At 27.6% G+C, this 21,134-nt stretch overlaps 1 protein-coding gene across 8 annotated transcripts in view; it reads left to right on the top strand.

Annotated features, from left to right (window-relative positions):
• The window catches only part of C3G (C3G guanyl-nucleotide exchange factor), a 260,568-nt gene extending 239,651 nt beyond the window's left edge, over positions 1–20,917 (top strand). For 4 of the 8 annotated variants that reach the window (XM_075370571.1, XM_075370570.1, XM_075370575.1 and 1 more), the window contains exons 20-21: positions 17,207–17,400; positions 20,399–20,915. The gene's annotated coding sequence lies outside the window, so the exon portion shown is untranslated. The other 4 variants (XM_075370566.1, XM_075370568.1, XM_075370572.1 and 1 more) reach the window with 3 other exon arrangements.
• The last annotated feature ends 217 nt before the right edge of the window (positions 20,918–21,134 follow it).

Here is a 21,134-nt window from a genome sequence, read left to right as displayed (position 1 = left end):
TATGATGTTCTCCTGTTCAAGCCATGGCAGCGACTAAAAGTGGCAGAATTATTGTTAACTAGCAAGATTCTGCCCATCTCTGTAACCTCACCAAGTATAGCATTGTGACTTTTTCAAATGCAGGAGGTATTTCTGCCACACCTTTCCTGGTGTTGTAACGGTCTGAGGTCTGCCAGATGGTTTTCTTTTCAATATTGATCCAGTTGCACAGGGATTAGAAACACATTGCAAAATCATTTTCTTATCTGGAACAGCAGCTCATCAATCTAGACTGAAGTATGTGCGAAAGGCTTACTGAGTTCCTTACCTTTGATGAACGCTTACCCAACATCAAAACCATGATGTTCTCCTGTTCAAGCCATGGCAGCGACTAAAAGTGGCAGAATTATTGTTAACTAGCAAGATTCTGCCCATCTCTGTAACCTCACCAAGTATAGCATTGTGACTTTTTCAAATGCAGGAGGTATTTCTGCCGCACCTTGTATAATCATTTTTGCTTTGTACAGTAGTATTTTAGAAGTCATGAGCTTCTTTAGAGCATAGAAGATTCTATTTCTGGCCTGTAGTCTTGCCTCTATATCCTCTGCAATTATATCTCTGTTCTGAAAATTACATTGAGATATTTAAAGAATTCTATATTCTGAAAGTACGTATTATCATCTATCTGTAGAGGATCTTTTGTGTTATTTTCTTTCATCCTTGTGACATGTTAAGTATTCAGTTTTTCCTTAACTGATTTTCTTTCTCATTCTTCAAGCAGATTCTAGCCATATTCCTTAATTTTTTTTAGGTATTTCCAGTTCACTCATTATATTCCATAAGCTGCTTTTGTGTATAGAATTGTATGCCGCCTTAGTGATGAATATACAGTGAATGTCTCTCACATGCTCCCAGTTTTTCTCAAAAATTTGCCATAATGTAAATATTTAATCCATAAAGGAGCGATTCCTCCAAAAACAACATAGGTAATATCCAACCAGTAATAAAACAAGTTGTAAAACAACCAGTAATATCTTCTACGTATGGTTTTAATTTGTTCAGTATTATAAATACTCAGGTATAAATAGCTGAGTATTTTTTCACTAAGGTCAATTCATATTACTATTATTAATATTACGCCTATATTCCCATCCACTAAAGTGTTGTGTACTTTTTTAAACTCTTTGTTAGTAATAAACTTTTTAAATGATTGTGTAATGCTCTGTAGAAATAAATTACATGAATTTTATATTAAGAAACAACTCGTTTACAAGAAACATGTAGTACCACAACCACAACTTATAGGTGTAGTCTGTCTAAATTAGTTATCAATGGTTCTATTAGATTTTCTCCTACGGTCAATTTATATTTTTAATATTTATACTGTACTTTTTTATTGTTATCCATATTAGTTTATAACTATTAATTTTTTAAATATTATTATTTTGTTAATAACAATATACCTGTAATGTATTACAGATAGAGCAGTCACTTACTTATTATAGTGACGGTCTATAATAATTTACTATGTTTGAAGCAAGTAAAAATGGTGTTCTAAAAAATAACCCTACAACCACACTATTTCAGGAAAAAGTCTTCTCCAAAAACATTTTCTTATGCAAGTCTGATTATACTATTGTTGTGGTGATCTGTTTAGTGAATGTTGTTAAGTTTTAACTATTTACAGGTGTGTAAACTAATTTGAACAAAAGAAAACTGACATACATTTATTTACCAAAATATGTTGTAAAAATCAATATATGTTTTTTGAATTATTTAATGTCTTTATAAAAGTAATAAAGGCTATACTTTAGTATTATTAATTATTTGATAAATTAGTAAATAAGCAAAACAAATTGTTTTCAAAAAATTTATTTAAAAAATGATAGCTGTTTCAGTACACTCAGTACCTCCCTCAGATATTACATACAGAAGCATCTGTTGTTATGATGAATCTTCATCAAGTAAAGGCTTCATCCATTGATTACTTGATTAAATTAATTTTTTACAATAATCTTTTTATAATCATTATGAAATCCAACTTGAATGGTAGCTAAAAGGTTTTCTGTGTGCTATAGGCACATTTTCTAAGTATATTTTTGACAGCTGCCCAAAGAGTCTCAATTCAGCTCATGTCCAGGTGACCTATCATTTTAAAACTAAAATAACGTTTTCAATAATTGACTTGTTTTTGTTTGTTTTTTTTATAATTGCACTGTTATTAATGTAATAACATAATAATGTTATTAAACAGCCATATTGATAAAACATCTGGAGCAAGTTTTTGTTTCACATTGAGACAACTTATCTTAAAAATCTGATAAAAATGATTATATAAATCACCTTCTTTTATAATATCAACAGTACTAATTATTAAATAATAAAATAGAAATTAACAAAAAGAAATGGATACTACTAATTCATAACATTCAAGAACATTCAAAAATGTATACTAATACGCAAAACATATACAGTATTTGCTAAAATATATGAACAACGTAGCAGTCAACAAACACAGCTATATTGAATGAAGCTAACAAGATTTTGTCATGAAATAAATATTTTTGATATTGTGAGATCTTGTTGTTATGGCTTTTCATGGAAAACCTTTCTTCCATTTTATTGATTTATCTTTACTCGCATAAAAGTTTTCAGCATCACAATCACCATCACTTGCTTCATTTTTTTCGCCTTCCTGTTCGCTTTCTGTCTCGTGTTCACTTTCTTCTACCTGATTCTCTTCCTCAGAATCAGTACCCACAACTTCAATTTCATAGCCTCCTTCAGAATCAGTACCCACAACTTCAATTTCATAGCCTCCTTCTCTCTCCTGCCTCAAAAATTCCTGGAAAATTTCTTCTGATGTGATTATTGAATTTCCAAGTGGTACTTTGTAAATTTGTTCTAAAATCAATTAATTTTCTCAGCACGCACACTGTTTGTATTAATTTCTCAAACATGGTACCGCTGATAAATAAAATAATATTAAATAAATAAATAATATTAACAATTAATGAAGTCCACTTTACCAGCACATAGATATGAACTCAAGATCTTCGGCTTACTTGAAAGCCATCATCAGGAGATAAAATTATTGCATTAAAGTCAAAAATTTAAAAGATCACAGTTAAAATGTAAAACAGTCATTACTGTCCAGTTCTATCAGTATACTTAAGGAATATACATGTACTCTGGTGGATTAAAATGAAATCAAACAGAACCATGTTATCAAAGAGATAATTATTAGATTAAATTATTACTTCTTTATATTTATATTCCGTATGTCTTTAAATAATATATCTTAAAAATTTTTGTTCATTGATTAAATTTTTATTATTACAGTATATGTGATATTTTTACAAATTAGAAGTATTATAATATTTATAAGAAATATCTAAGATTTTCATGAAATTACTTTTTGTATTATTTGAGGCTATTTTGCTGATATACAATGAGGTTATATGCTGTTTGCCAATATTGCAACTTTCTTAGAAAAGTATAATTTATTTGAATATAAAGAATAATAATAAAACGAATATCTTACCCTTTTATATAAGAACACCAACAGGCGCATGGGTCAAAAATGTCCTCAAGGCACAAGGTCTATTATACAATTGCTGATAATAAGATGAACTTGTAATGGCAGACAAGCTTAATCTAAATAATTATGGTATTAAAGAGGTTATGAATTTCAGGTACTGCTCTAGTGGAACACAAATTTAAATGTTTGAACAAAAATGGCGTGTGCGCCCAGTTAAGTGTTAATTAAAACTTATAAGAAGTTTGTATGAAAAATCAAACATGAGAAAAAAAATAATATGCTAAAATATGAAGTCATGGTTGCACAGTTAGGAGGTGACATCAATTCAGCATTGATTTAAGTATTATTGTTGATTATCACGCTCCTGCAGAGAAAAAGTGGAAATATGTAAGGTAGATGATATTTTTAAGTACCGGTGGGTCAGAATGACGCTAAAACATTTATATAACACTTAAAAAGTCATAAAAGTCACTGGTACTTATAAGTACCGTCAGGTGACAAAGGGTTAAAATAACTGTTAGTAAGTTTTAGTTTTACAAGTCCCTCTATGCATATTACGGCAATTGCACTTTTTTATTAAATTGTTTAAAATTTAATTTATAAAATATCCTCAAAAATGTGATTTCAATGCTGTGACATTTCTATTGATTTTTATGACAATCACATTTTCGATTTGTTTTGGTGTTCAAAACAGGAAACTAGTTTTGAATATTCAACATTCATATTCCTTTCTAAACTTGTGATAAATGTGATGATAGCTCCCATCTCCTTTGACATTTACCATAAATTATTTTTTTGAGGTCTCTTTTAAAATTGTTTAATTTAGTTGTCTGTAAAAATGTTTTAACATTCCATCTGCTATGGAACAGACAGGTATTATTTTAAAATTTTATAAGAATGTCACTGTAAGAGTAAGAGAAAAAGTAAGACCATTTATTTCTAAACAAGATGCTAATGGAAAAAGCAATTTCTGAGGAAACAAAATTTTTCATGACAGAGATTTCTTGTCATTGGAGACTCATACCAGAGTTTAAAATATTTATTGACAGTTTCTTTTCACTGTTTTATTCAGTTTTTCTCCAGTTCTGTGATAGAATTGCTTCAAACTCGATATTGTTAAATTTTTTTAAGCTAGTGTTCCACAATATTTCATAATTACAGTTAGCGTCAATGAATTTCACTAGTATAATTTTTCAATACACTTGTATTACTGAATACAACTTGAGAGGCAATTGAGACAACATAAGTGTTAATCAAATGTCAGAAAATATTTCAAGGAGATTTCCTACTGATTTAAATTATTTAATTAAATGAAACCTCTGGTCTGGTCCACTTTCAGAAACAGTGTCTATGCCTTCACCTTTCCACATTGCAGCTTATCACTGAGTTCCCTACCACTAAACTTACAAAACTAACTTCAGTTTGGTTTGCTCTTAGAAGCAAGGTCATTGCCTTCAATCTTCAGTACAAGTGAAAATCAAATTGATGATTTCTAATCTGACTGGGGCACAATGCCAACCTTGCCAATAAGCACCCAAACAGGTCCCTAGCTACCCAGGGCCTCATCTGAACATAGCTTAACACAGTAACCACTGATTTATAATTTGTTACTTTTAAACACTGCAGGAAAATGAGAGAAATAAACATATCATAGCAACTTAAAAATAAAAATTCCTTTTCTTTGTTCACAAGAGTTTTACCTGTTGCAGAGTTTTATTATATCATTATAGTATAAATTGCTTCCAGTTCCAAAGTAAAATGATAAACATTGTTTATAGTTTACTTGTCTTAAGTGTAATTTTTTTAGATAAAAGAATTTAGTGTTTTTTACTCTTATCAGATATTTTTTTTAAATAATATTATTATTATGCATCAGAGAACCTACATTATTAAATAAATATAAAAGCCAAATTATTGTATATTAGATTTTAATGAAAAAAGTATGTTGAATTGGTTGAATTTTTTTTGTCATATTTAATGGCCTGATATAAAATGTGTAATCTGTTTTATGATCAGAATGTTTTATGATGTAACTTTTTTTTTATATACAATAAATATTTTATAAAAAGTCTGTATATTTCTTCCATTGTACTTTCAGAATTGTTATATAATGTTATTGCTAAAAATTAGAAAAGAAAATATTGAAAATTTTCATATCTGTGAATTTTTTATTTAGTATAAATTTTTTAAAAACCCACAAAAATTCATATCAAATTGTATTTAATTTCATTTTTGTGACAATTCTATAATAGTTTAACATTGAACCATTAAGAAAGTTCATAGGTTTTTTTTAATGTTACTTCAGAAACAATATATAATATTAATTCATTTTCTTTTCAAAAACGTTTATAACTTTGTGCTTTGATTTCTTGTAATTTCATTCCTTATTCTATATTTTGGAATTAAACTTCCTGGTCCTTTACTCCAGATCTAATTCCCATACCACATTTTGTTTATTGCTGAAATCAGTTTCAGTTATTTTAAGCTTTTAATTGGATTATAAAATATTTTTCACTGTCAGATTATTAGCATCATAACAAATAAATATTTTATGCACATCAGAATATAATTATGTAGTAGAGAACAGTGTTTAAAAACAATAAAGTAATATTGATTTTACAAAGGAGAATCATTTGTAATGCAACAAGCGGTTAGACACTTTTCTTTGAATCCTTTTAAGAATGTAATAAATAAACGACTACATAAGTAAGCTTTTACTTAAACTTTATTAAAAGATGAACTAAAGTTAATATATTAAAAGAGTTGCATGAGATATCTTCACAAAGAAATCAAATATAACCTTACTTACTAATTAGCTAGCCCTAATTTTAGTACAGAAATTAGAACTACTGATTATGTGCAGCCTAATGTCATAGTCAGTTCATAAAATGAGAAATTAAGAATAAAAATCTACAGTAAGCGTTATTATAAAATAAATATTTAAGAAAACTAATTAAAATTATTAAACAATTTGTTCACTACAGAGGTAAATCATATGAACCATGTCTTAAAGTTCTAATAATAAAGGGTTAAGTAGGAAGCTGCAAGACATGTGAACAAGAATCAATGATGGGTCTTCATAATTTCCCAAATTTGAGATGGTGTAGTGTGTGTGTGTGTGTGTGTGTGTGTGTGTGTGTGTGTGTGTGTGTGTGTGTGTGTGTGTGTGTGTGTGTGTGTGTGTGTGTGTGTGTGTGTGTGTGTGTGTGTGTGTGTGTGTGTGTGTACACATTAATTGACTACTTCTCTGTATAAGAAAGGTGTCATCTAACTTACATATGTATGCATATCTTGAAATTACTCTGTTTGTTCAAAACCATTTTTAATTGTTTGCTTCACATATTTAAATTAATTTGTTTTAACAATCTCCATACTCAGATCAAAATCACCATAACCACACATTAAAACAAATAAAATTTGAGTTTTGATGAAATAATCATTTTCACTAATCAATTGGTCACTAATTTATTTAAAATGACAATAGTAATAAATAAAGCTCATGGTTATTTGAAAATAGATATTTATTTTTCTAATTTAGTGAAGGCAGATATTATTAATTTTTTTTTTAGGAAAAGATTCATATCTTAAAAAAAGATCGTACATCTTAAGATAAAAGATCGTATTCTGACTACATTTGAAATGCAGTTTACCGACTACACAATACAAATGCACATAAATTTCTGTCAGATTTTTGCTATAAAAAGTTGTAATTTTGATGTAAAATTTTTGTTCTTTAACCATGACAGTGAGACACTTTTGGCATTATTCCTAATGCTCATCAGTTTAAAATTGTGTTTACTATGGATTAATGATGATATATAGTAAATCCTCAAGTCCTTAACAGCTATTAGTGTATTTCTCACAAAGATTCCATTCTTTGCCTTTGCATTGTTGCTGCATTATACATTATTTATAAAATGTGTTTCTTTCACACTTGTTGAAAGTTCTTATTAAAAAATAATGTTTATTTTTAGCATTCTAAGTGACAAAAAAATTCTAACAGAAATCTTTCATGTTAACATTTAACAAATGACAAATTTTTGTTGTATTTCTCGGTAATCATATTAAAAAGAACATGTAGATTTTAATCTTTAAAAGTATTTCAGAACTTCATTTGTGCCAAATGTAGAAGACGTGTTTTTTTTAACCTTGAGAATCTGATTATGGGACTATTTGGTAAAGGGAAAAGATGTTATTATTTTGTATTCCAGTAAAATTTGAAGAAAATTAATACAGAAAATATTTTAGGGTCAATAAGTGAGTATGTCAAAATCGTGGCAGTTTAGCAAAAGTACTTTTTTGTTGAGGAGTGTGTGTGTCTACAAATATCATAATTTTATCCGTTTTAAAATCTTCATAGTCTGGTGTTATTATACTCATAGCATTTTATTCCAGTGGTTTATTTTATAAATACTTTATTCAAGTCACATTAACCTTGAACTGCCTCCTTAATCTTATCTCTTGAATCTTATCAGACTCAATGAACCCATAATTTATAAGTCTGACACACCACATAAATTCACACAAAGAAATGTGGAACACATTTCTTGTAAGTAAGTCACATTCATTTTCTTGTTTTCATCTTCACTGAACAAAGAATTCATTCCATGTTCTGAGTATATGTTTGTATTTCCAGATCAGCAAAGTTCAGCTTTTAGTTAACAGTTAGGTTATTAAATGTTGCATCATCACTTACTGTATTATACCCCTTCCACAAATCTCAAAATTCATTGGTACTCTACTTATTAATGGTATGTAATACCACTGATTTACTGTTCTAACAATGGTCTTATATACTGTTCTAACAATAGAATAAAATTTCAGAGGCACACTTTGATACAGCAGCTAGGGAAATCTTTAATCTTTCTAAAATTTCCATCAAATACCACTGTTGTGAGAGAACATGCCCTTGATTATATTCCTTCTGGTAAACAAACTTTTGTCAATTTCCATTGTCCCCCAAAATGTCAAATTCCAGGTTTCCCAATTGCTAAAGCATTTTTAATTATAGGTTGGTACAAACTTCCCAAAGCTAATGATTTCAATCAACAGTGGTGCCAGCATGTATTTCTAGCTTATATTTGCTAAATAAATGGATCTACAATTGCGACTGTACTAATAAATGAATTTTCCAATCTTCAAAAAATATAATCAGCTGTTAAAACACATGTGTCTGTTTGATCCCCGTAAGTCATTTTACACATACTACTTTATTATAAAATTTTATTACCGTAGGACTACTTCATATCATTGACATCAGCATATTCCTTATAATATGAATGAGACCTCTCTGTTGTAAAAATTCAATAGTATTTTTTCACTAAACAAACAGAAATCAATCAATTTTAAATAAATGCAATTGTAGTAATTCAACTGACTGACATACAAACACAAATTAACAAGGTAACAGTTTTTTCTACTAATTTCTACAATGTTATGAAATTCTTGTTTATTGAATACAAATTTTCTTATCATTTGAATGAATTAAGTAAACAATAACCACAAGTGATTAAATAATAATAATAATAAATTTATTGCTAATTATATGTTTAAAAATAAACTTTCATATTCTTATTCTCTGGAATACCTAGAGCAGCATCAATGTTCTAGCTTCTGAATTATTAGATATTACAGTAATAACTTAGATTTATAACCTACTCATAATTCAACTAACCTAATGCTTATCCTATAGTGTCTAATTCTATATTCCACATTTTATACATATATGGCAGTGTGAGCTGTGAAGCTTTGAATTGGCCTAACAGCATAACATTTTGAATTTAATTTTTCTTTAACATTGATTTGTCTTGCTTTGATTTATTTTTAAATTCAATTGATTTATTCTAATTTTGAGAAAGTATTGCTAGTATTTTAGATATCAACAACCCATTTCTTCACTTCGTAAATGAATTTATTTTCATTGGTTATAAGTTTTTTTTTTTTTTAATACTCTTTACTAATAACAGTGTTTATAATCAAAAGTAGCTAAGTATTTTTTTCATAATTTGACGTATTGCACTGACATAATTTTTTCTAAAATTCCATGAAGAGCACATGTATCATATATAACATAATGATTGTCCTTCAGTAACTTTGAAATGTATTTATATTAAAGAGCTAAAGATTATTATTATTATTTATATTATATAGCCTGCTGGTTTATTATTGCAGTAAATATCAAAATATATATAAAATTGGTTATTTGTTTTTCAAAGCACAAAGATTATATATCTTAACATATTAGTAATGAATATTTTAAATTCTCATTTTAATAAAAATGAGAATAATAAACAGATGATTTTCCCTCACTATTTGCCTTTTAATAACTCTTTTTAATGTTAGGTTTATTATTATTATATTTAAAAAAAAGTAATATTAATTATATTTAGTGGTAATAATGCTTTAATTAAATATAATTAATAGTAAGACTTAATCAATTAATTAGTTATATTTTGTTTTATTTGAAAATAATTATTACACAACTTTTTTTAAAAATTATTTAATGAATAAATAACATTTTTAAAATGTGTAATTTAAGTGGTGGTTATTATTTGTTTGACGACTGATTCATATTGAAGATTTGTCTATGTATTTAATTAAATTTTTATTACATTTAATATAATTATTAAAAATAATAAAATAAAAATAACAATGAAATTACAAAGCAACGAATGAATTATTTGTAAATTAAATGGTTTGTATGTAACATGTGTGTATACATATAAGTTGTGAAGAGTAATTTTTTTACTGTAAAAAAGATATATATATATATATATATATATATACATATAGTAATATATATATTTCATATAGTTTATGAATGTGATCAATCTGTATTAAATGTCATTGTTTTATATGATTTATTGATTTCATTTATATTACTGTTGTAGGCCTATGTGTGTTAGTATTATAACATGAAATTATTTATAATTATATTAACATAGTTAGATTGATTTTTTCATTATATTATATTTTTAAATGTGTTTCTTTGAGTTTTATATTGACTTTATAAAATAGGCCTAATTGAATGTTATTAGAAAAATGCACTGTATTATGTGTGAACTATAACTATATTAGTATTTTAGTATCACTAAACATAAGTAAATGAAAGAATTTAGTTTTACTTGAATGATGTGTATTTTTTATAGTAAATTTTTTTTTACAGTAAAACAATGTCAATCCAGAGTTTATGGTATTTCAGACTATGTTAGAATTGAAAAATTTTATTGTGAAAAGGTATAGTTACCATACAAATTCTCTTTTCCAATAGCAGTTCAGTATTGCCACCTCAACTTTATTTTCAACTTGCCTGTGATGTTAATACCTTAATTCAAATCCATTTAACTAAAGTAATTGTAATAGTTTCTTTTGTAATCAGATTTAAATTCCAATCTAGTTATTTTACTTTAATTATTAGGATTCAGGTAATGGTGTTGACTCTGAAATTATCTGTTTAAGAATAGACAAAGTCTATTATTTAAGAATGTCTATTTAATAATAGATTACATTAGATAATAGATTTAGAATGTCTATTATTTAAGAATGATGTCTATTTAAGAATAGACAAAGGTCACCGCCTGTTGTGAGACTGCATAACCTTCATATAAATGCTATATTATTTTTGTATGTAATTTTCAGTATTTTCTTGCGTAAAAATTAGGGTACACTTTATAACCTAAGGCAAACATTTTTGCTGTTAATTGCGATAGAATCATCATATCAAAAGAATTATAAACATTATTAAAGTATTGTTTTATACTTTTTTATTTCATGCAAACGTTTTGGGTATATATTTAGTTTAGAACATGATTGTTAGCAAATATATAAACAGGCTTACCAGTAACAATAAAAGTAAAACTTGTGAATTGAATTATGTTTATCTTCTTGAAACATGACACAGTGGCCAATTTACATGTTTACAAAATGATTGTAATTATAAACACTGTATTACTTCAACAGTCCTGAAACAATATTTTATACCAGACAAAATAACATTGTGACGTTATATACATATATAACAGAATCTAACACAGGGGAAAGTCCCCCAGAAGGAGTATTCATATAAGGGTTTACCAGTTTACAAAAAACCAAATGGAGTGATCTGTAGACAAATTAATTTAAGCTACTCCAGAGAAAGAAGTACTTTGCAAATTAGCAAATATAGTAGTAAAGTAGCTTTAGTTTAACCTGTGTTATGAATACTGGTTTATGGGAAAGGAGAGGAATGTTGTTTTCATGGTCATGTACATCACAGTGTTATCCAAACCAAAGAATATAGAGATTCATTCAAGTATAGTTAGTTAAAAACTCCTTATACATTTATATAAAGTAAATGTATAAAACAGATCTAATTATTGCATTTTTATCATTAAAACTAATAAACCACAATTAATGAATGTTGAAAAAAATTGTATATTTGTTGATCATTTGAAAATAAAAGAAAATGAATTTTTTAATAGTGGGGGAAAGGAAGGCTGCTTGGAGTATTTATTCTTTTAAAACAAATTTAAACTTATGCTGATTGTGTAAACATTTTCAGTAGTTTTAAAAGAATCAAAGAAAAGGACTTTATCTGTAAAAAATTTATTTTCTTGTGATTGTTTTTCTCACAATCTTTCTCTGTTGAATGAAGTTTGTTGTACATTCCATGTTCAAAATTAAAAGAGATACAGATGATTACAAATAACAAATCAGCGTTAAAAATTAAAAATTTTAGTTAAAAGACAAATACACGTAATTTTTTTGTTTATTTTTTTTGTTGTTGACCGGTGACCAATTGTTCTTACATCAATTCATCATTTTTATCAGGATTGCTAAATAATGGCGATACATTTTTGTAAGAGTACTGCTGTTAGTCAATGGGTAGGGTTTCAGGAATAATTTGCTAGGCATTCCTTCTTGTTGATGAACACAAATTCTGAAATGATGGTCTTCTGAGTAAGCATATTCTCGGCATGCCACCAGGTACTGTCTTTACTTAAATTAAAACAGTGATACATTGTAATTTGTGGCAAAAGTTGGTAAACTTTCAATAGAAGCATTTCCCAATCATACCAGGAAACCAACTCAAATTTTTCTCATGAATCGCACATAGGTACTGCTAAACTTATCTGCTTGCTGATGACATCTGCACAACTCAGTGCATTACATCCCTGTAAATACAAATTGTGGCTTTTGCATATTTCTGTTTAATCAACCCAAATATACAACCAGGTATTAGCAGTAAGAAAAAAATTAAAAAGATTCTTTTATTTCTTCCCATTTTTATTCGCCAGTTGAGGTATCATAAGATAATGTTGTTTTTGTTTTGGCTCACACAGTTATCAGTAAAGATCCATAATTCATCAACTTTTTTTCCAGTTTCTAAATAATAAGCATTGTACTTGCAACACTACTTGGTTCTTTTCTTATGTAATGCTCTTCATCTATAATAAATATGCACTGCTGACCAACTCCATTATGGATACCAAAAAGGTTAATTTTTTCGCAGTTGTAAACACCTACCATTTGTGATTACGAAGAATAGTTTATATTCTGTGCATAATAAAATGACAGAACTAATAAATGTGCTGTTCACAGAACTATTCAAATATGCTTTTGCAACCAGCCTGATAAAGTTGTCTTTGAAATCTAGCTCTCTCCAAGTGACTTGTAGCTATCCAACTTTTTCTCTTTTTTTTCATCAGACAAATTGTGAGCACAATGTATTTCCATAGTATTTGTTTGATGTAATTTTCATTGTTACTATAAGTGGGCACCACTGTTGCCACACCTAATAGAAACTACATTTTCCCATTGGTGTCTTTTTTGCCACAGTGATATTTTTTGTCTTTTTTTGTTGATATTTTCTGTAAACTTCAGCTTTTGTTTCAGATGTAGTATTACTTTATAATTTTTGATGCTTGTAAGCCTACCCAGCAAGGGAATTGCATGTTTCTCTGCAAACGATGTAATAAATTTAATTATAGTTGTGGTATCTTCTTCAATATACAGTTTCTTCGGAATAGATTTTTTCCGGTCAATCCGTAAACTCGCGTTTCCAATCTGTTCTTGTTGAAGGTCAAATCCCAAATGGATTTGTATTTCTTGAGAGATAAAACAAACAAAAAAGATACATTTTCTAGCACACAGTTATCTTTCAGAATTGGTACTTTGTTCGGATCATGTGATCACTTCGTCCATGTGATCATTTCACAACTTTTTTTGCAAGTCGTTCTTTATAGATGTCATCAGAATGTTCATCTTGTTATGAGAATGTCAACTTTATTCCTTTTGTTAATGCATCATCATCCTCTTTATTGAGTTCCATAATCGCCTGCCTCATTTAAGTGGCTACATCTTCTGGAATTTTGCTGGTACACTTCAGTGTACCAGCAAAAGACACTTCAGTGTCTGTGCAGTTCATCTCAACAACTGTATTGTTTTCTTTTCTGTCCTCTGTAAATGTTTTAGTACTCTCTTGAGTTAGCTGAACTGTTTTTAGGTTTTTAATGATTAGATGTAGGAAAAGGCTCGTCAGACCTTCCAGATGTTGTCGGTTGATCTGCCACCACATTTATAGATGTTGTCATTGATCTTCAAACACAGAATCATCACTGTCACTTTCTGTTGTCAGGTATTCATTAGTATTACCTTCATGCCTTGGTTTGCTATAAAGAATTCAATCAGTCTCCGAAAATTTGTCGTTTGGATACATGGTTTACCTAAAAAATAAAATTAAAACTGTTGATGGAACACAAAATGACAATACTACAATACATACCTTATTCTATATCACAAAAATCGTGAATAATTGTTAGCTTGATCTTGAAAGTAATAATACTCAAAAAATGAAAATTAAGATCAAGTTGTAACTGCTGGTAAACAATTAATCAGTTTTATTTTAATATGCATAGATAATGTAATAAATATTATGAAACTCTACCACAGCTGAATGAGAAAGTAACCAAGAAACAGGCGCTTATGTAAACCACATATAAACAGCTGATCTAACTCCTTCTGTCTCTGTTCACGTTGCTCATGTCCCACCTATTGCATTACCACAGTAACGCTTGTGTATAGCTCTATTAACATTTTGTTGCGTGTTTACAGTTCGACAAGAATCTTGAGAGATAACATGTAAAAATTTCTTATAAATACAGTTTATTAATTCTTAAATAATTTATAAGATACGAAAATAGAAATTCAAATTAAATACAAAATTATTTTAAATACAGTTAAATTATAAATACCAAAATACAATTCCAATTACCAAAAAAGACTTTATAATAACCAATAGAAACTAATACTTAATTATCATAAGATAGCATTCAAAAAATCGACACTTCACTTAATGCAAGCAGTATTCACTTTTACTGTTTACAAAAGAACTGTCCTACAGTTTATAAGTGAATAGAATAATGTCACTTTCACTTCTGTTTACAAATAACTTCCAGAACAGCTTCTTGTTTTCAATTTACTTGTGTGTTACCAAACACTTACTCCGAATCCTCCCACACGCTCTGATCTCTTTTACTGCATACTGAACTAAAAAACATGAGAACTGTCACTCTGCTGGTCCCCAGCAGTATATATCTGTACCTAGAGAATTACATGCAGTACCAGTACCCAACCCTCCCTTTTGATTGTTCAAGCGTAAAATTTCCATTGTTCGGTGCTTCTTCCCTTTTCTATAATTTTTTTTCTATAAAGAATCCCCATTTTGTTCTTTCTGGATTCTTTGTTTTTCATTTTCTCTTTCTTTCTTCTTTCAGGAAGCTTCTCCCCCATTACAATAGTACTACCAAAGAATGTAATGAACCACTGACATTCAATATCGTATATAATAGATCAGCATTAACCCAACTTAAAATACATTTTCCCACAAAACTGGATTTTAGGCATAAGGTCCCTGTCTTTGTGCACAGTCATTTTTATATTTTGATAATTATTATATTAAGCGAAGCAAGCTTGTGTCTTCGTTAACAGCAAATAATGTATAAATAAATAAACACATTCTCTTTTTATATATTTAACCTAGTATATAATAATCTTCATTGTCCTTCCAATTTGAGTTGGTGAGTAAGAAGTACACCAGCAAATGGTTATTTTTTAACTTAAAAAGGAAAATTCCTCCTTTATTAACATATGTAGCCAGTTAAAACACACTAGACAGGATGTTGGGCTTGAGGTATAGTTGGAAACTGTTACAAACTGTCTCAGTGTTTCCAACATCACAGTACTACCATCAGCATCTCCTCTTATCTGCGCCTTGATTGATCGATTAGAAACAAGAATAGGAATTGCGGTTTTACCCAAATCATGATCAGATTTATACTCAACCACATCATGAAGCATACTTACAAAATAATTTTTATTTAATTTTTACTACTCTTTCTTTTCAGCCATCAGAAAAATAAAGTGGGATTTAATGAGGGGAAATTTTTTTCCCCTACAGAAGTAAATTTGTGGTTGTTTTTGATAATTATTTTCTATGTCTCTCTGTACTACCATCTTATTATTTTTTTTTTTTTTATACTTACATCTAAAAATTAAAATACTGAAGCCACACTTACCAACATTGTAATTAATTTGATTTTGTATTTTTTATATTCTCTTTTTTAATTATGTTGGCAGTTGGGCCTCTGAATACATCCCGTAGAGTTCCCTGATACTGTTCCCAAAAATATTTCAATGTAAATCCCTCTTATCATCTAACCTCACTCCTAAATGAACCCATTCAAATCTTCTTAGGAAACTTTTTTTTATTGGGTGTCTTTTCTTTTATAAATTGCAGTAATTTTTATAAGTTAACCATAATTGCATAAATGTCATCTTAAGTTTATAATTATGTATTTCAACTTTGAACTTATTTCTACCTATTGCAAAAAAGTGCATATATGAGTCAATTAAGAGGCTCATTTTATCAAATGATTAGTTTTTCACCTGAATTGATATAGTTTTATTGTAAATATACCAATGAATTTTTATTATATTTTATAATGTGTGTTTATGTAAATGAGTATGAACATTATTTCATGTTTGATAACATGGCATTCATGTAATATGCATGAAATTGTATATAATTATTATACAGGTTATATTTTAGAATTTAAGAATGCTTGAATGAAAAAAATATTGTGTTATTTGTTTTTAATTTTATTCTTACTTTTTTTTAACAATTCTGTACTGTGGTTGTTACATATTGTATTATATATATTACTAACAATATTATCATTATTTTGTGATACAGTATTTTTTTTTTTTATTGTATTGTATATAAGTAATGAAAAAAATGCTGTTGTTAATGTGATTTATGAGTATATAAATATATTATTTATAATAGTAATATTATTGTGTTGTTGCTGTGTAGAGGTTGTATTAGAGTCTTACATATAATATACTACTTTATATTTTAGCAGTTATTTTAAATTTTAAAGAAAAGGTCTAATCCAATCAAATTATGTTATTACTTTATTTAGAGGAAATAATCAGAAATAAACTGGATCACTTTGGTTCTAAGAAAACATACTAAAATTTTCAATAGTTTGTACTAAAGTTTTGTAAAAAATGTTTGTGTTTACTGGGAAAGTGAAGGTTCAGAAATGTAGCTTATAGGTTCATACTTAATAAATATTTTTAATAATTTTTTATTAGCAAAATAATATATTTATATTGATTTTTAACTTAAAGATATTCTGTATTTAGAAGTAAATCTGGATAACCATTACAAAAATGAGGAAAAAGATTGATCCGAGTTATTTTAAAAATAAAATGAATATAGGAACCAGCAAGGAAACAAATGCTTTTATAAAATGGCTTTTGTTAGAGTGTACCTCATCTGAAGGATTGGGGATACCTTCAACAACCTAACCTTTCCATTTCAGTTAAGGAGCAACAAGGTAAGTAGCTGTATTTTCACTACCAAGACTATTTAAAAAATAGTAACTATTGAAAATAATACTCTATTTCAATGTCATTTTAAATATGGTTGTTGCCACCACGTTTTCTTACAAAAAAACTAGTGTTGAGAAGAAAATTTTATTGACAGCTAATTTCGTAATGAAAGACAACCTACTTGGTGAGGAATGAAGACATGTTTTGAAAAGTGATTTCACTAAAAAAAAATAATTTTATAGAATAGTGATGATGAAGCTAAACAAATATTTCTTATCCTTCGTAATTTTTTTCATTATAGAGCCATCAATTATCAGAAATAATTAAAACTAAGATGGTTCATTAAATCAATCTATTCCGAAAATCAAACACATATAGCTTTCTGTGAAACCATAAGTACAGTACATACTTTAAACTTCACCTTTAAAATTCACTTTACTTGAAATAAAAAATTTACAAAACCAAAAGAAGCAATATTAGACTAATTGACAAAAAAGTACATATTTTATTTATTTTTTGTTTTTAGATTTTAGCTTTTTTCCTCACCAAATTTGAATATTTTTTTTTCTTACAACACTAACTCAAGTTGATGTTCACACCAAAAGATTACAATTTCTAATGCTACAAAACATTTTACTTGTAGGCCCATTTTATTGTTATTCTTAGCCTACTTTATCTTTGTTGGCAGTATACTGATTTTCATATGCAACTGATTTGATAATTTAGCCATTGATTAAAGTGCAATACCCAGGATTATTGGCATCAGCATTCAGCCATTAATGTCATTAATTAATCATCTTGGTTGCATTCATGGGAATCTTAGATGGCTATCAAACACCTGAGCTTCATCACTTTCCAGTTACAAGTAATGGTAAAGCATGTTTTTCTTCATTGGCTTTGTGTCCTATATCTTAATAATAATATTCTGTTTACTTACCTTAAAATCAAAAGTAGGTTTTTCATTTTGACATGCTGAAAATTTATTTAGGAGTGACTTACAATTAACTCCCATCACATCGGCATTGTAAATGACATCTTTAGAAAAACCTTCCTAGAATTTTTAAAAACTGTGTATTAAATGACTTTGCTGCTGAAACATTGCCTGATAAATCTTTTCCCTGAATTTCAACCTTCCTTATATCAAAAAGAGTTTTTAAACTCTTCAGCCATCTTTAAAATCAGTTGGCCCTCCTACTTTTTATTCATTTGAAGAATCTTTCACATAAAAGTGGGTGTGGAATCAATGTATGTTCACTTCTTTTTTATAGAAAATAAAAATAAATTGCGTTTTCTAGTCTTTCATCCTTGAGTTTCTTTATTTTCTTTTTTAAACCTTCTTCATTATCAATTCTTGATGCATATTCCAACATTTTTTCCCTTTATCTATCAGATGTTGTTGTCTTGATGTTAAAAGTCTTAGACAAAGAAGCACGTACTACCTCTTTTCAAGCATATTTATAATTGAAATTTTGAATTCAATTGATAGTAAGTTCCAATTTTGCTTATTACTTGTAGCTGCCATAATTAATCATTTATCAGCATGTGAAGAACAACAATTAAACTACTACACTACTGAATTTGAGAAAAAGCAATTCAGATCACCTAACATAAATTGGACTGAGAAGAAAACAGCAATCAACACTGTTCATTCCTATCAATATAGTATATTGCATCCACATGTATGTGTTTTATGGCTTGTCATCCCAGTCAGTGATCTGTCAGTCTTGAAATAATTAGATGTGAGATAATGTACCCAAAACTACTTCTGCTGATAGCCAAATAAAATTTCCTTCATTTTGTATGTATTTTTTGTAACTTACCTATAATAAAAATAATAGAAGCAATAAATAAAAAGTAAAACTAGAGATATAGTATTTAGATGTGTAAACAGTTTTGTTTTATAATGCATCAGGTTGATAAAAATCAAGTACACTGATTCAGATAGTTGACATTCCACTCTATTTTTTACACTTGATGCAAAAAGACTACTCATGAAATATGAAGGTTAATGTACAATATTCTCTGTAAAAATTCCTAATAATCTATTATTTAACTCGTATAGTGTATGTCCTGAAACTGTTAATATACATTATTATTGTTGAGATTATTATATTGCTTATTTATTCTTATGAGTTAGTCTCCACAGATACATTAAGTGAATTATTATCATATTAACATGAAATGTGATTCAAGTAAACTAAAGAAAAGCATTAATATCACTGCATAAGCTGAGAAAATTTACTCAAAGTAAATCGTTAGGTGCTGTTTCATAAAGATTATTGCAGCTGAACTATATATCATTTAGTGAAGATTTATATAATCTTGTTATTTTTGTTTCATTAAAATATATAAAGGAGAAAAAAGTTAGAAGATTAATTTCTGAATTTAATCAGTAGATATGGTCATTTAGATTTATCTGAAGAAAAACTTATGTAATCTTGTTCTAATTTTGTCAGTATATCCATAAGAATCTATTATTGCTGTAAACCCAAACATTAATTCAAATTATTTTTGTGCATATCAAGGGGACCAGCTATTGTAGCATACTGATTTTATGGTTATAATCCAAAATTTTGTGTCAAAATTGAGATTCAAATTTTTTAAAAAGCTGTTATCGGAATAATTCTAATCAAAATAGTACATTAAAATACACATTTTGTGGAAAACTTTGAAGCCAAGTCTGGATTTGTATAAGTAAAGTTTTTTTTTTATCATTAAGTAGAAGCTTAAGGATTCATTGCAGTCTGAGAATTAGTGTTTACATGCTATCATTTTTAGTGCATTATATTAGATTTTTAACAATAGAAATTTTTTTTGTAATGTACACTTTTTTTCAGTTAGCTCTTGATTTAAACATTCTTAATTTCTCCGTTGTATTAAAAAAATTTAAATGAGTTTAGCCAGACTATTAATTAACTTTTTTTGATAAAATTGTTATTTTCAAATTGTATGATGAAATCATTAAACTTTCTGTTGACATTATGTACATGTTCTGTTTTCTAGGTTATCAGATGAAACTGTATTCATTTAATGGAAACTTAAAAGTATTTCTTACAGCTTATTACTGACTTTTCCTCAGAATTACAGAAAATGATCTAATTTGACTGGATTAGTTATATATGTAATAGAAATAATACAATGAATTGTCATATAATTATTATTTTACATATATATTAAAATGCTGATGAAGATACCATAAGTAAACAAATAAATAGTTTATAGTATTACATATAGCTTTAAATAAATATAATTATGAACATAAAATTATTGTATGTAATATTTTGCTTTATATTGTTAAAAAAATTGTTTATTTTTTTTTTATGATCTCAAAAGCATGAAATTTTTTTGTGGCATAAATATACTTTATATTTCCTTTTGTTTAAGCATTATATATATCCTATATTTATATTATATAAATATATATACTTTTTTTGTGAATGATAGTTTGCTAACATTTAAATACTCTTGTTTTAAATAATGTAGTTAGTATCAGGTATTGTACATTTTGAATTAATTCAATTTTTTTTTTTTTTTAATTAAAATAATTTTATTTTTAAAACCAGTGTTTTATTTTCTTCTCTTTTTCAATACCAGTATTGAAAATTTTATTATTAAGAAATTATATGCAATTGAAGTATTTTTTAGTAATATAATATTTTTTTCAGGAAGTTATTAGATACAAAGTTACAATAAGGTATAATTATTAAGATAGATAAACTAAATTATAAATGTTATATTA

This window comes from Lycorma delicatula, chromosome 7 (assembly GCF_047948215.1).
Source record: "Lycorma delicatula isolate Av1 chromosome 7, ASM4794821v1, whole genome shotgun sequence".
In the NCBI taxonomy this organism is placed as follows: Eukaryota; Metazoa; Arthropoda; class Insecta; order Hemiptera; family Fulgoridae; genus Lycorma; species Lycorma delicatula.
The sequence above is the reverse complement of the archived record's forward strand: the minus strand, read 5'-3'. Positions and strand labels throughout refer to the sequence as shown.